General features: G+C 40.5%; 1 protein-coding gene and 1 long non-coding RNA gene across 9 annotated transcripts in view; both read right to left on the bottom strand.

The window, feature by feature from the left end:
- The window catches only part of AUTS2 (activator of transcription and developmental regulator AUTS2), a 1184853-nt gene that overhangs the window by 773610 nt on the left and 396055 nt on the right, over nt 1–15188 (bottom strand).
- LOC146404407 (uncharacterized) lies at nt 8636–13507 on the bottom strand. Its single transcript, XR_014840380.1, has 2 exons — nt 11820–13507; nt 8636–11287 (listed from the first exon to the last, which is right to left on the bottom strand). It is a non-coding gene; the product is annotated as an uncharacterized LOC146404407 (long non-coding RNA).

Raw genomic sequence — 15188 nt, 5'->3', positions numbered from 1 at the left:
ACACAGGGACTAGGGGCACTGACATATACCAACTCTGAGCACGAAGTCAAAAATCTGGGTATAGCTTCCAGCACAAATGCACCTTTCCACAGAAAAGAAATGCATGGACTTGGAGAAGAGACTTGTGGTTGCCAAAGGGGAGAGGGAGGGAGTGGGATGCACTGGGAATCCGGGGTTAACAGATGCAAACTATTGTCTTTAGAATGGAGAAGCAATGAGATCCTGCTGTATTGCACTGGGAACTATATCTAGTCACTTGTGATGGAGCATGATGGGGGTAATGTGAGAAAAAGAATGTGTATATATATATGTGTGTGTGACTGGGTCTCTTTGCTATACAGAAGAAAATTGACAGAACACTGTAAACCAACTATAATGGAAAAAATAAAAATCATTTTTAAAAAATCTGGGTATAACTTTGCAGTCTGCTCTCCTTATCAGCGGTTCTGCATCCATGGATTTAAGCAAGTATGGATCATGTAGTACTGTAGTACCCATTTATTGGAAAAAATCTGCATATATCCGAACAGTTCAAAACTATTGTTCAAGAGTCAACTGGACATCACCTCATCCCAATTCTACTTAGAAAACACCCAGAGAGGGACACAAAGATATGAGAACTCCTATCCTGGGTCCAGAGTAGGGACAAAGCATGATCAGAAATCCTTTATTCTTATGGAGGCAAAGGTACCAAAGTTTACTCTCTACCTCTTCCCCTTCCTGGAGTAAAACCTCAGAAACAAAAGGGCTGCAGAGCAGAGGTGAGGTTCCTAAAAGGCATCTCCACAGGACATGACAGAGCAAGCTATTAAAAGTCTCCACTGGATCCCCTCTGCTCCCTTTCGGCTCTGCTAACAGGATAAAGTGAGTGACAGGGGCATATGATCATTTTATAAAGGTACCACACAAGCAAACTTCTTTAGAACTGGGGAGGAAATTATCAAAGCTCTTGTGCCATCTGTCTGTGGAGGGATTAAAAAAAAACACAACAACAACAACAGCTGGTGCAAGAAGTAGCAAGATGTTGGTCCTGGAAGTGACAAGATGGGAAATGACAGGAAACAGCTTTTCACTCCTCCAACAGCAAAAGAAGCGTGCAGCCTGTGTTCCAGTGTTTGAAAAACTCCAGATGCTGCCCTCGTCTCACATTTCCATATCTTTGTTCAGACAACATCTGAAAGCCTGCCTTTCTTTTTTCAAGTACTCTTTCTTTGGAGGAACATACAAAGCTATCAAATGCAAGCTTCTCCCCTGCTCCTTTCTCCTGAAGGCAATGTGGAATGAATTTTAAGTGTCGCCACAGAAGAAAAAAATTGTACAAACAGCATCATGTGAGCCTCTGTGAAACTTTTTCCAGTTGTCATTTTCAAGAAATATTTACCATGTGCTCTGGTTTCCATCATTTGGTAGTTAAACCAACATTAGATTTGGAGTAGAACTTCTAAGGAGCTGAAGAACAAAAACCCAACAACGAGCAGAATTCAGGGAATGGGGAAACCCAGGCATTAACAGACTACTTGGAAACAGTGCTTCCTGACCCGCTGCACTAAGCACTACCACGTGCATGCCTTTGTCTCCACTTTAAACTCTGGGTTTATGAAGTCAGAGAGGAAGTAATATTCTAAACAATATACATGTAGTCCAGGTCAGAACTGCAAAGGACTGGCCTACGATGTTAATCAAATATTCTCATTTAGAGTTGTCCCAGGTGCTAAACATGTAAAACCAATTTTCTTAGAATCCTGGCGTATGCACATGAAATATACTAAAATTACACTGAGTAAAGTTTAAAACTTCATTTGAACACAGATCCTAAAACTTCATTTGAACACAGATCCTATGTGGGCGCTGCGCTGTTTCAGCTTTCCTACGTGGCCTCACACAGCTGTTACACAGCCCAAGTTCCCCTCTCTTCTCCTTCATCAGGTCTGCTCAGCTTTTAGGACCCAGGCTGGGCTCCCTCTGCAATACACCTCCCAAAGGTTCCTCTTTGAGAGAGTGACTCTCTCCCAGGAAATCAAACAGGATGCGTACATTCTACAGCCTTCGAGAGGGTAATTTCTCTGTTAAGAGGCAAGTCTATCACAACTCACAGTGAGCTCCACCAGGGGAGAGGCCATGTCGTCTTGATCTTCGCATACCACTAACACAATACTTGACAATCATTTTTTTTAAAAAAAAGAAAACTATTAATCACAACTAGGTGTCAGAGAGCAGAGATTCAAATTTTGAATGGAACACAGTTCCTTTCCCCTAGGGACTAAGAGCACAGTGTGAACCTGGATATAAAAGTAGTTAATGATGACAGTGTGTGTTCAGTGTTACCAAAAAAGCACTCTGGAAATACAGACCAGGCCACCCATGGAAGAACCTAATGAATGTTTCATAAATTAAAAGATCTTTACAACAGGTTAAGCAGTTGAATGAGTTTACTGGAGAACTCTATTTCACTGTGTAATCTTGGGAAAGGCACTTCATTTCTTTGTGCCTCACTTTCCTTATCTATGAAATGGGGTAACATCATAAAGATTATATGAGAATTGACCGAAATGATATTTTAAGCATTGAGAACAATATCTAGCATGTGATACATACTCAATGAAAGTTAAATCATATTTGTTAACAGCTCTTTCAGTGTCTACTGTGACAGTAAATGCTGTATTAATTACTTTATAATCCAATTAATTGAAGGATACGGTGATATCCTATCCTAGTGAATAGGGAGTCTATTTCTCTCACATCCCGCATCTAACCTGTCAACACCACCTGCCGGAACCCCCTCACTTGCCACCACCTCCACTACGACTGACTCTCTGGCCTAAGGTCCTACCCCTTCTCCCCTGGATGTTCACTGTGTCAGCTGCCTGACCAGTCTCCCTGCTGCCACCTTGGTCCCTGGCTTCACACGGTAGCCACAGTGATCATTTTATTTTTTTATTTTTTATTTTTTTAGCATGAGGTAGAAAAGTATTTCTTTTTTTATTTTTATTTTTATTTCATTTTCCCACTGGACAGCAAGGAGATCAAGTTATCCTTATATTTATACGTTACAATTACATTTTTTCCCCACCCTTTGTTCTGTTGCAACATGAGTATCTAGACGAAGTTCTCAATGCTATTCAGCAGGATCTCCTTGTAAATCTATTCTAAGTTGTGTCTGATAAGCCCAAGCTCCCGATCCCTCCCACTCCCTCCCCCTCCCATCAGGCAGCCACAAGTCTTTTCTCCAAGTCCATGATTTTCTTTTCTGAGGAGATGTTCATTTGTGCTGGATATTAGATTCCAGTTATAAGTGATATCATATGGTATTTGTCTTTGTCTGGCTCATTTCACTCATTATGAGATTCTCTAGTTCTATCCATGTTGCTGCAAATGGCATTATGTCATTCTTTTTTATGGCTGACTAGTATTCCATTGTGTATATATACCACATCTTCCAAATCCAATCCTCTGTTGACGGACATTTGGGTTGTTTCCATCTCCTGGCTATTGTGAATAGTGCTGCAATGAACATGCGGGTGCATGTGTCTCTTCTAAGTAGAGTTTTGTCCGGATAGATGCCCAAGAGTGGGATTGTGGGGTCATATGGAAGTTCTATGTATAGATTTCTATTCAGCAAGCATTGCTGGGAAACCTGGACAGCTGCATGCAAAACAATGAAACTAGAACACACCCTCACACCATGCACAAAAATAAACCCAAAATGGCTGAAAGACTTAAATATACGACAGGACACCATCAAACTCCTAGGAGAAAACATAGCCAAAACACTCTCTGACATCAACATCATGAATATTTTCTCAGATCAGTCTCCCAAAGCAATAGAAATTAGAGCAAAAATAAACCCATGGGACCTCATCAAACTGAAAAGCTTTTGCACAGCAAAGGAAACCAAAAAGAAAACAAAAAGACAACTTTCAGAATGGGAGAAAATACTTTCAAATGATGCAACTGACAAGGGCTTAAGCTCTAGAATATATAAACAACTTATACAACCCAACAGCAAAAAAGCCAATCAATCAATGGAAAAATGAGCAAAAGACCTGAATAGACATTTCTCCAAGGAAGATATACAGATGGCCAGCAAACACATGAGAAAATGCTCAACACTGTTGATTTTAAGAGAAATGCAAATCAAAACTACCATGAGATACCACCTCACACCAGTCAGAATGGCCATCATTAATAAATCGACAAATAACAAGTGCTGGAGGGGCTGTGGAGAAAAGGGAACCCTCCTGCACTGCTGGTGGGAATGTAAACAGGTACAGCCACTATGGGGAACAGTTTGGAGATACCTTAGAAATCTATACACAGTGATCACTTTAAAATGTAAATAAAGCAGATGACTTCCTCCCCCGAACCCTCCCAGCACTTCCCAGCCAGCGTCGTTGCGGTGGCCTAGCCCGAGTTCCAGGGTCTGGCCCTGTATTTCCCTCCTTTCCGACATCTACTACTTCCCGCCCCTGCACTGACGTCCACCCATGCTTATCTCTTCTTTGGAACCTTCTTCTGACTCAGAGCTTCTGCTCTTACTGCTGCTTCTACTATGACATCCTGCTCCTGTATATGCTCGTGGATCATTCCTTTCACCCTTTCAGGTCACAAATTCAGGCGTCACCTGATCCGTGAAGTCTTGAATGAACAACTTACTTGAAACAGCAGTATCGCCCCTGCCCCTGACACCAACACAACCCCCCACTCAGCACTCACTATTCCCACTTACCTGCTTAATTTTTCTCCATTGCGCATGACTGCACCTGACATGATTTGTATTTTACATCTTAGTTCTTCATTTACCTCTCTTCCCCTCCAAGCATCTAAATCCTATGAGGGCAAAGGTCTTAGGCTGATCTATGCACTACTATACCCCTCACATCTGGAATGAAGTTTGGGTCATAACAGGTACTCAATAACTTTCTGATTACTGAAAAGGAATAAATGAATGAATGAATGGCAATCTGAAATGACAAATGAAAATGGAGGTACAAGAGAATTATTTTCCATTATTTTTAACAATATGTTCACAATTACTTACCATCCTTTATAATTTACACATTGCTACCACACATGCTTCTGTATTTAAGCCTTTTAAAAGTTATGGGCAAGGAAAGAATGATCATCGTTTTATAAAGAAAAAAACTGAGGATGAGATAAATAAATGGTTTGTGTGGTCAACATATCTAGGAAAGAAAAAATGATTTGAAGACAAGGCCAGGTCCACTGAGTCTTTCAGCACCCGACTCTTGTCTCTTACACATATAAAGACCATGAAATAATTAACCTTAATAAATAATTTCATGAAAGATGGTGGCCATTTCCTCCCCCTTAAAATATAAGGAGTTAAATCTAATAACGATAACTATGGACACAGAAGAACAAGAAGTGGGGACTGTAGATCTACATTCTGTTACTTTTTTATATTCTTGACACTACTTTTTTGCTTTTAAACAGCACCTTCTTCAAATACAACAGCTACCAAAGTACATCAATTGTGAAACTGGTATCTGAATTCTGAGGCATTCTACTAGGATACACGCCTTATAAATAAATGAACAAGGTCTACTCACTGTCCAGTTTTCAAGAAATAAAGTAAAATAAACGGAGCCTGTTCTTTTGATGGACTGTTTAGAAAAGTCCCAAATTCCTTTTTTTAAAAAATGGCTCTCTACTGCTTACCAAAATGGGTACAAATTGTATCCTGGGCTTGGCATGCTGTGACCCCAACGAACACACCTGGGTCCTTCCTCTTCCTATGTCCTGTCCATCTGCCAAACCACTGCTGCATGTTCACACTTTGTATTTTACAACTCTAAGGTCTTAACCCAAACTATTGTTTCACTTTTGGAACCAGCCTCATGTTGCCCTGCTGAAATTCTATTTTTGCCCTTCATGACGATGTATTCACCTGCTTCCTGATAACTTTAGTCATTCATCCAACCCAGATTTGTCCCTCTAGATTTTTACATCATCTTCCCTTGAATTAGAGCCAACCACATCTTTCTTGGCATCTAGCACTCTTTTACACACACACACACACACACACACACACACACAAATTTCTCTCTCTCCGCCTCCACTCCCCCCTCCTACCTCCCGTGTCTGGCCCTCCTTTTCTCAAATCCCCAAAGTTCCTTCAGGGATTTGGGCCGGATCTTGGCTAGCTCAGAACTTTGATGAATTTTTTTCAATTGAAGTGATTTTTTTAAAATTATAAATCATGTTGTATTATTGTCAAAATATTGTACTCACTCCAGAACATGAAAGAAAAGCAGCCATTCTAGAAGCACTGGGTGAACAAAGCAAGACACTAAATATTAATGTGAAATAGCATCACATGAAGTAACTCAATGAAAAGATGCAATAAGATAACAAGAAGCTGTGCAGGGGTCACATTAATGGGTCATCACCAAAGTATATATGGCAAACCAACTGGCTAAACAATTGTTCCTTTAAGTGGTGTCTGCACTGGACAGAGCAGTGTCTACACTTAAAACAATGCCTACATTTCACCTAATGATGAACGCAAAGATGTGGACTTGTCTCCTGTGAATAAGAGAAGAAATTATGAAACAAAGATATACCCCGGGTCCTGAGGGCATCCTAAGGAAAGAAAGAAAAAAAAAAAACATGGACAGACTCTGAAGATACCAATTCAACTCTTCCTTCTACACTACATTCTTCAAACTATCCTGAGTCCAAGACAATAAGCAATAAATCCTAAGTGAGAGAAAATGTGCCAATTTCCAGGCGCAGACATCAGCTCCCCAAATTAAATTCCAGAAATCCTCAACTTCCTATTTATGAAACAAAAGAGCTGTGCTTGTTCCTTTCTAAGGTTCCTTTCTGCTCTGAAAGGCTAGGCCACATAAACAATCAAAGACTCAATTTTCTACTGTGTACAATGAGGCTTTCACTTTAATACCTAGAGTATTTATCTCGATACCCATTTATAAGTACTTATGAGGTGCCTACTATGCGCCAGGCAGTGTGCGAGGCCCTGAAGAAATGATGAGCTCAAATATGATCCCCTTACCTCCAAGGAATTACAGACCCAAGGGAGGGCTGTTATGAGTATAAAAATCTTAGTGAAATAAATTAAATCCAGATACTTTATAAGGTATCTAAGCGTCAGGCCCCAGTTTTCTAGTATGAAAGTGATAAATTAGAATGATGATCTCTAAACATCAGCTGAATTTTACAACTAGAAGGAACCTATGCCACAAATCTGAATAAGACGTTGCAAGTGGGTAATGAGAGCAGTTTCCAAAAATCAATTTTAAAAGACTGTGCTTCTAAGTCTGCCAAAACCTGACTTATGATTCTCATCCTCACTGCTTACACCAGTGAAGCATGAGGTAGTCAGAAGCCCTTCCTGATCTGATTTGCTGATCAATTTTATATTCCCTTAACCTAGAAGCTTTTTCTTTGGGGGGGTAGGGTGTCTTTTTAGGGCTGCATCCACAGAATATGGATGTTCCCAGGCTAGGGGTTGACTTGGAGCTGCAACTGCTGGCCTATGCAACAGCCATAGCCACAGCCGCAGCCATAGTTACACCATATCCAAGCTGCGTACACTATGGCTCATGGCAACGCCAGATCCTTAACCCAGTGCATGGTACCAGGAATTGACATGTCTTCAAGGATACTAGTCGGGTTCGTTTAACACTGAACCACAATAGAAACTCCAACCTAGAAGCTTTATATAGTTAGTTATTCCTCAATTAGTTTATTATCTTTTACTGAACAGAAAGCATGCCATCTACAAGTTCCAAATCTCTGATGGCTTATGGTATATCGCACATAGGGAGCAAAAAAATACACGTGGGGCGGAATTTTTAAACTAATAAATTATGAAAAGTTCATACCTTACTCCTTAAAATTGTTCCATCAGTCTCCACAAAGCTTCATGTAACTACCAAGTTTTATACACATCCTGTAATGACTTTTTCTTATGACTGCTGATGTTTTTTAATTGACATTAGACAAGTTAAATGCCCTTAAACCACTATCTGAAAATCCCTCTTTGAGTACATTTTACTTTCTCTTTCCCAAAGTAGCTTTTAAATCCATCGAGTTTCCATGGCTATTTGGATCTTCCAAATTTAAAGATTAAGAATCATTTACAGGAGTTCCCACCATGGTTCAGCAGTAACAAACCCGACTAGTACCCATGAGGACTCAGGTTTGATTCCTGGCCTCACTCAGCGGGTTAAGGATCTGGTGCTGCTGTGAGCTGTGGTGTAGGTCGCAGATGTGGCTCAGATCCCACGTTGCTGAGGCTGCAGTGTAGGCCTGTAGCTGCAGCTCCAATTCAACCCCTAGCCAGGGAACTTCCATATGCCCCAAGTCCAGCCCTAAAAAAAAGACCCCCTCCCCAAAAAAGGATAATTTACTAATAATCCAAAAAAGTACAGAATGTGAAACATTAATAATACCTGTGACTCTAGGCAAAGCTTAACTGAAATTTTTCCATTCCCTCCTCTCCTAACATATACAAAGGAGTCATAGGCCAACTATCTCATTCTAGATTTCTATTAAACTACTCAAAATACCAAGAGCTTTATTGCCAGCTAAAGACACACTGCTGACTCACTGAATGTGTCAGCTGAAAATCACAACTCCTCTTTCTCAATTTTCTTTTTTCACAGTTGGGTTTTCAAATGTAAGTGTACATAACCCTTAACTTTAATCTTTATTTTGGCCACTACCCAGATAATCAAAATCCAGGTATGTTCTGCTTTTCTCACCCATCTCCTATTCTTAAAACATCTGTAACTAAATCTTCAGTCAAAGACAAAATTTAGATGAGACTGAGCCAAGGATAGACTTCTATGGAATGATCCTAGACAGTTCTATTCAGAGTGAAATAAATATTCTTAACCAGTGAAATAAATATAAAATTAATGATGAAACCTGACAATCATAATGCTACCAAACCTATATTTTTCCACTTGTTCACAAAAGCATCATGGAAAACAAGACCAAAAATTTTGCTTGCCAAATGAATTGTGTCTACAACATGGCACTGAGTTATTCTTCCACATCTTGCTAAAGAAGGAATTAGGGGATATATGCTGGCTCTCTGTAAACACTGCAACTCTTTTCTCAGTACTTAGTTATCCTATCACATGTTCTGAAATACTGCCAGGACCCAAACTAAAGGTAACAGAATTTACCTATATTGTTTTTTTATTAAAGTCAAAACACATTGCCTCAACGACGATGAGTCTATAATCCATTGGTATCTGGAGCCCCGAGTGCCTTCTCTTCAGGTAAAAAGGTGCTTCCTTAACAACCTAGTCTTCCACCTTGAACTTCTATCTTCTCTATCAAATCTCATTTTTCCCCTGTTTAGTTACAAGCTCATTTTCCTTAACAGAGAGGTCGAGTGCAAAATTAGAACTAAGAATCATGCATTCTGTATCAGCCAGCACTATACCACCCACCACTGGAAGTAATCACTATTCCCAGAAAACAACTTAAAAGAACCTCTGACTTTTTCTTTTAAAGGTTTTTGAGATTTCTTAGTACTAGCTTTTTTCCAGCCAGCACTAAACAAGCCTTCCAGCATTTAAAAGCTCAAGCTCCAATCAACCCAGCTTTCTGCTGTCAGGCAGACCATCCTAATGCAATACAGAAGGCTGGGTGGAATGCCAAGTTTCTGTCTAGTCCTCAGGAATTGGTGCCCTGGCCAATGGGCATATAGTCAGTTGCAACCAATTTTTTTGCCGTTGTTTTAAAGGAGGCGGGCAAAAGAACAACCCCCTGTAATCGGATAACTAGAGATACTGGCCAAGAACTGGTGCCATCTGCTAATCTGGGTAGAAATGAGGTTGAGAAGAGAAGGGCTGGAGATGGGGCAGATGGGACTCTCCCGGTCATTGGCTTTTATTATCTTGCTCCTGTTTGTGTTCGATAATTTGAGCAAAAGATAGAAAGACATGGCTCTCTGTTAGAATAAAAAGATGAAGGGAGAACACAGTGTTGAGTTATTCTCTCTCCTGCCCCTTCATTCCAATCAATTCCCATACTATCCTTCTGGCTGGAGAAGGCAAACATTGCATCTCTGAGATAAGAGCCCACAAAGATATTTTCTAACATTCACGAGGATGAGAGGTCCCACTGCTATTCTATGTTTTGTGAATAAATTTAATTTGCACAAATGTACAACTGACATTTTATCTGTAATGACTTGACTTAGTTCTTCATAGAAGTATTTAAAAATCCGAATAGAGGACACTATGATTGCAGCACAATCTGAGGGCCTAGTGAGTGACGTGGGATAAGACACTCTTTTTGATCTCACTGTTGTCTACCCTTCTAATTCTTGCCATTCCATTCTTTGCAAATTATACTCCAGTCATTCTATTCTGTCTGTAGGTCCACGATTATACGAGACTGATCATGTTGCTATGTATAGATAGTTTTGATATAAAGCTGATTTTGAAAAAGTAAATTTGTTGCAATACAACCGATATAGTAGGAACAATTTAAGCATAACATGAATTTTGCATTTGCTTGTGTACAACTTCCTGCATAAGAAATGTGGTACTTTTCTTTCTCTGACTTATTTCACTCACCATAACATGCTCCAAGTCTATCCATGTTGCTGCAAATGGTAAAATTTCATTCTTTTGATGGCTGAGTTGTATTCCATTGCTTGTGTGTGTGTATGTGCATATGTGTGTGTTTCACATTTATATGTCACACACATCACACATCTACTTTATCCAGTCATCTGGATAAAGTTGATGGACACTTAGGTTACTTCCATATCTAGGCAATTATAAATAATTGTGCCATGAATATGGAGGTGCAGGTATCTTTTCAAATTAGGGTTTTTGTTTTTTGTAGATGTCTACCCAGAAGTGGAATTGCTGGATCATATGGTAGTTTCATTTTTAGCCTTCTGAGAAATCACGAAAAAGAAGCCGACGTACAGATAGAGAGAACAAATTAGTGGTTACCAATGGAGACCTGGAAGGAAGGCAGGGCAATATAAGAGATATAAGAGTAGGGGATTAAGAGGTACAAATGATAATGTATAAAATAAGCTACAAGGATATACTGAACATCATAGGGAAATGTAGCCAGTATTTTATAAAAACGATAAATGGAGTATAACCTTTAAAAATTATGAATAACTATGTGATATACCTATAACTTATACTGTACCATCAACTATATTTCAATAAAGAAAAAGACTTACTAGGTAAATCAGCCCAGCTTAACTGAGCTATGTAGAAATGCACAAAACACACACACTTACACACACCACAAGCACCTTGTATATCATGGGCCATTTCTGTCCACATCTGGTGTCACAAATACCCACCTGTTTCAGATAACCTTTCTTCCACCACTTCACAACAATTTATAAGCTGCAACCTTCCCATTGCCCATTTATATAAGCAAACCTCTAGTCTCTTCCAATACACAGCGCCATATTTAACGTAGGGTTGTTGTTATTCTTTAAAGTAATCATTTAAAAACCTACATTAAATGTGAAAACCTGCTGCCAGCCACAGCCACAGCCACAGCAACATCAGATCCCAGCTGCATCTGCGACCTACACCACAGCTCATGGCAATGCCAGATCCTTAACCCATTGAGCAAGGCCAGGGATTGATCCTGAAACCTCATGGTTCCTAGCAGCATTCATTTCCTTTGCACTATGATGGGAACTCTGGAAACACTGTTCCAGTCAACATTCTGTCCTTTTTTGAGGTAAATTTTGGGAAAAGTGAGTCATTTTGCACACAGTCCTTCAGAATTTAATGTATTTTACACACACACACACACACACACAAACATACCCTTTTCATCTGATGAGTAATTGTGATAGAACTGGACCTAATCCCTGTCTTCTGATTCAGACACCATCCATTTCTGCAAACCTACCCACCAAGGTGGAAAACACAAGGATGGAAAAATCATGGGACACTGCAATTTTCTAGGTTTAGAGTTCACGAATTGGTTATTTTTAAGGAAGTTTCACACCCCCCTTCACAATGATGAAATGTGCTAATGATGAAATGCATGAAAGATCAGAATTTGGTGCAACCATTATCCTAATGTTGGGGGCTGTGGATCCGTGTTATGGAGAAACTTCCGATGGGGAGGCAGTACACATGCCCTATATAGAGTTCAGGCCTCTGTGCTAAGTCTCATACACTCCAGAGATGTGCCACTTTCTGTCTGAGGATCTCCCTTCCCTCAGGTAACAGCATGGCTTGCTCCCTTACCTTCAGCCAATATCTCCTTAAAAGTCCCCTCAGTGAGGTCCTCCCTGACTGCCCTATTAAAACCCTCACTATTCCCCAACTACGGTAGAAAGGTTTTTCCTCCTTACATGCTTTCTACCTCTGATTTTCAACTTCCAGAATACTTAAAGGTTTATGTACTGCATTCCCTTCCTATATTATTCATTGGAATGTAAGCTCCATGAGAGCAGAGGTTTTTGTCTCCGTGGTTTGAGTACTGTCATTCCAATATTTAGAACAGCACCTGACACATGGTGCGACTTCAATAAATATTTGCTGTTCAAATGAATACACACAAGGATGAACAAGCAGGGTTCTCTAAGCCATTCTAAGAATAAAATTAATAATCTCAAACGCATAGAGCCAGGCACCTTTAAGGAACTTGCTCAAATACACAAAAACCAAGGAAAACTTCTGGGCTCAAACTAAAGGGCAACACTCCCATGCACATGGTCCATTTGGAAGGCGATATACAGGTCCTCGCCCAGGGAGCTTTGAGAATTACAGGAAGTATTTTTTAAAATGTGAGTATGGTTCCTATTTACAGTCTGAGGCATATGTGCTCCACAGTGGCATCATTTCTACAGAGAAAGAATAACCAAATCACTCCTCTGCATTCATAGCACATGCAACAAAGGCACTTAAAAACAAGAAGTGAGAAGGAGATAAAATTGGGAGCATTTATAAAGAATGCACAGCTGAGGAGCTCCCATCGTGGTACAGTGGAAACGGAATCCAACCAGGAACCATGAGATTGCGGGTTCGATTCCTGGCCTTGCTCAGTGTAGATCGAAGACACAGCTTGGATCTAGCATTGCTGTGGCTCTGGAGTAGGCCAACAACTACAGCTCCAATTAGACCCCTAGCCTGGGAACCTCCATATGCTGCAGGTGTGGCCCTGAAAAGACCAAATAAATAAATAAATAAATAACCTAGACGTCCACCTAAAGACGAGTGGATAAAGAACATGTAGCACATATATTCAATGGAATACTACTGAGCAAAAAAAAGAAAAAAAGAAAAGAAATAGGAAGTTCCCATGGCAGTTCAGTGGTAATTAGCCCTACTAGTACCCATGAGGATGTGGGTTCAATCTCTGGCCTCACTCGGTGGATTAAGGCATTGTCCTGAGCTGTGGTGTAGGTTGAAGACACTGCTTGGATCCTGTGTTGCAGTGGCTGTGATATAGGCTGGAAGCTGTAGCTCCGATTTGACCCCTAGCCTGGGAATTTCCATATGCCACAGGTACTGCCCTAAAAAAAAAAAAAAAAAAGAACAATGAAATAATGCCATTTGTAGCAACATGGATGGATCTAGAGATTATCATTCTAAGTTACTCAGACCACGAAAGACAAGCATCATATGCTATCACTTACATGCTGATTTGAGGGAAAAAAAAAGGATAGAGGGGGTTGTTGCAGCTACTGTGTAAGTTGCAACTGCAGCTCAGATATGATCCTTGGCCTGGGAACCCCATATACCTTGAGGTAACCAAAAAATTTTAAAAGGACATGGACACAAATGAACTTATTGCAGAACAGAAACAGACTCACAGACTTTTAAAACAAACTCATGGTGACCAAAAGGGACAGGTGGGGAGAGGGATGGACTGGGGGTCTGGGATTGGCAAACCACACTGAGGCGTATGAAATGACTGGCCAACCAGGACCTGCTGTATGGCACAGAGAATTCTACCCAACATTCTTTGATAACGTAAATGGGAAAAGAATCCGAAAAAGTATGGATGTGGGTGTTTCTGCTGTGGCTCAGCAGGAGAAGGACCTGACATTGTCTCCATGAAGATGTGGATTTGATCCCTGGCCTTGCTCATTGGGTTAAGGACCCAACATTGCCACAAGCTGAGGCGGAGGTCACAGATGTGGCTCACATCTGGCGTTGCCATGACTGTAGCTTAGGCCTGCAGCTGCAGCGTGGATTCAATCCTAGCCTGGGGAACTTCCGTATGTCCTATCGCAGCCATTAAAAAAAAAAAGAAGAATGGATGTGAATATATGCACAGAGTCATTTTGTTGTATAGTCCTAATTATCAAAACATTGTAAATAACTATAATTCAATAAGACTTTTTAAAAACAAAAAAAGTATGCATAAAAAAATACAAGTTTTAATTTTTTTATAACTTTCTATAAGGGGAAAATCTATCCTGAACAAGTCTTATGTAACTTTAAAGAGGAAGGAAAGAGAGATAAATGGGCAGGATGGAGCAGGGAAGGAAAAGGAAATTCATGTAAACATTGTCACTGGGCTGTGGGGAGGGGAAATTCCTTGATGAAAAAACAAACAAACAAACAAACAAAAACCTTAAACACATCTGTTCCCTTTGTGTCCAGATGAGGTTAAGGTGAGGTTAAGGAACTAGCATTTATCGATTCTGAGTATGTAGCAGGTCCTCTACACCCACAGTCTTGGTCAATAGTCCTGACAGCTCTGCAAGGGAGCCAATGCTATCTGTAATCTACACAGGACACAATCTGCCTGAAACACACCTGGGCTTTACTCTCAGACTCAGAGAGGCCCAGCCACTTGGCCCTGACCACCAGCTCCTCTGCTGGAGTGAGGGAGCAGAGAGCCTGGACTCCCTGGAGCAAACCTCACTGTGCAGGGGTCCTCATGCATCGTGTTTGCTACAAGATTTGTGAAAGTGATTCCAGAGCTCCTATCTGCACTGCTTTTTGTGACACAGCACCTCCGACAATCTCTATTCAGCAGACACATAGCAGTTCCCTCGCAGGGTCAGTGATTATCACTGAGGGAACTCCTGTGGAGGGAGTTCTAAGAATGACTTATTTATTAAAATGGCCAGTCAGGCCTCATGGTGAAAGAATATAAAGACGGAATGCTATTAGAAAATACTTACCTCCAAGAACAGCAAAGTGAGCTGCTAACTCCCATTACTGGACCCA

This window comes from Sus scrofa, chromosome 3, assembly GCF_054392235.1.
Source record: "Sus scrofa isolate SSC_HxYL_T2T_F1_AM1 chromosome 3, Sscrofa_HxYL_maternal_Yorkshire_Landrace_v2.0, whole genome shotgun sequence".
In the NCBI taxonomy this organism is placed as follows: Eukaryota; Metazoa; Chordata; class Mammalia; order Artiodactyla; family Suidae; genus Sus; species Sus scrofa.
Note: the sequence above shows the minus strand (reverse complement) of the source record. Positions and strands in the feature narration are given on the sequence as shown.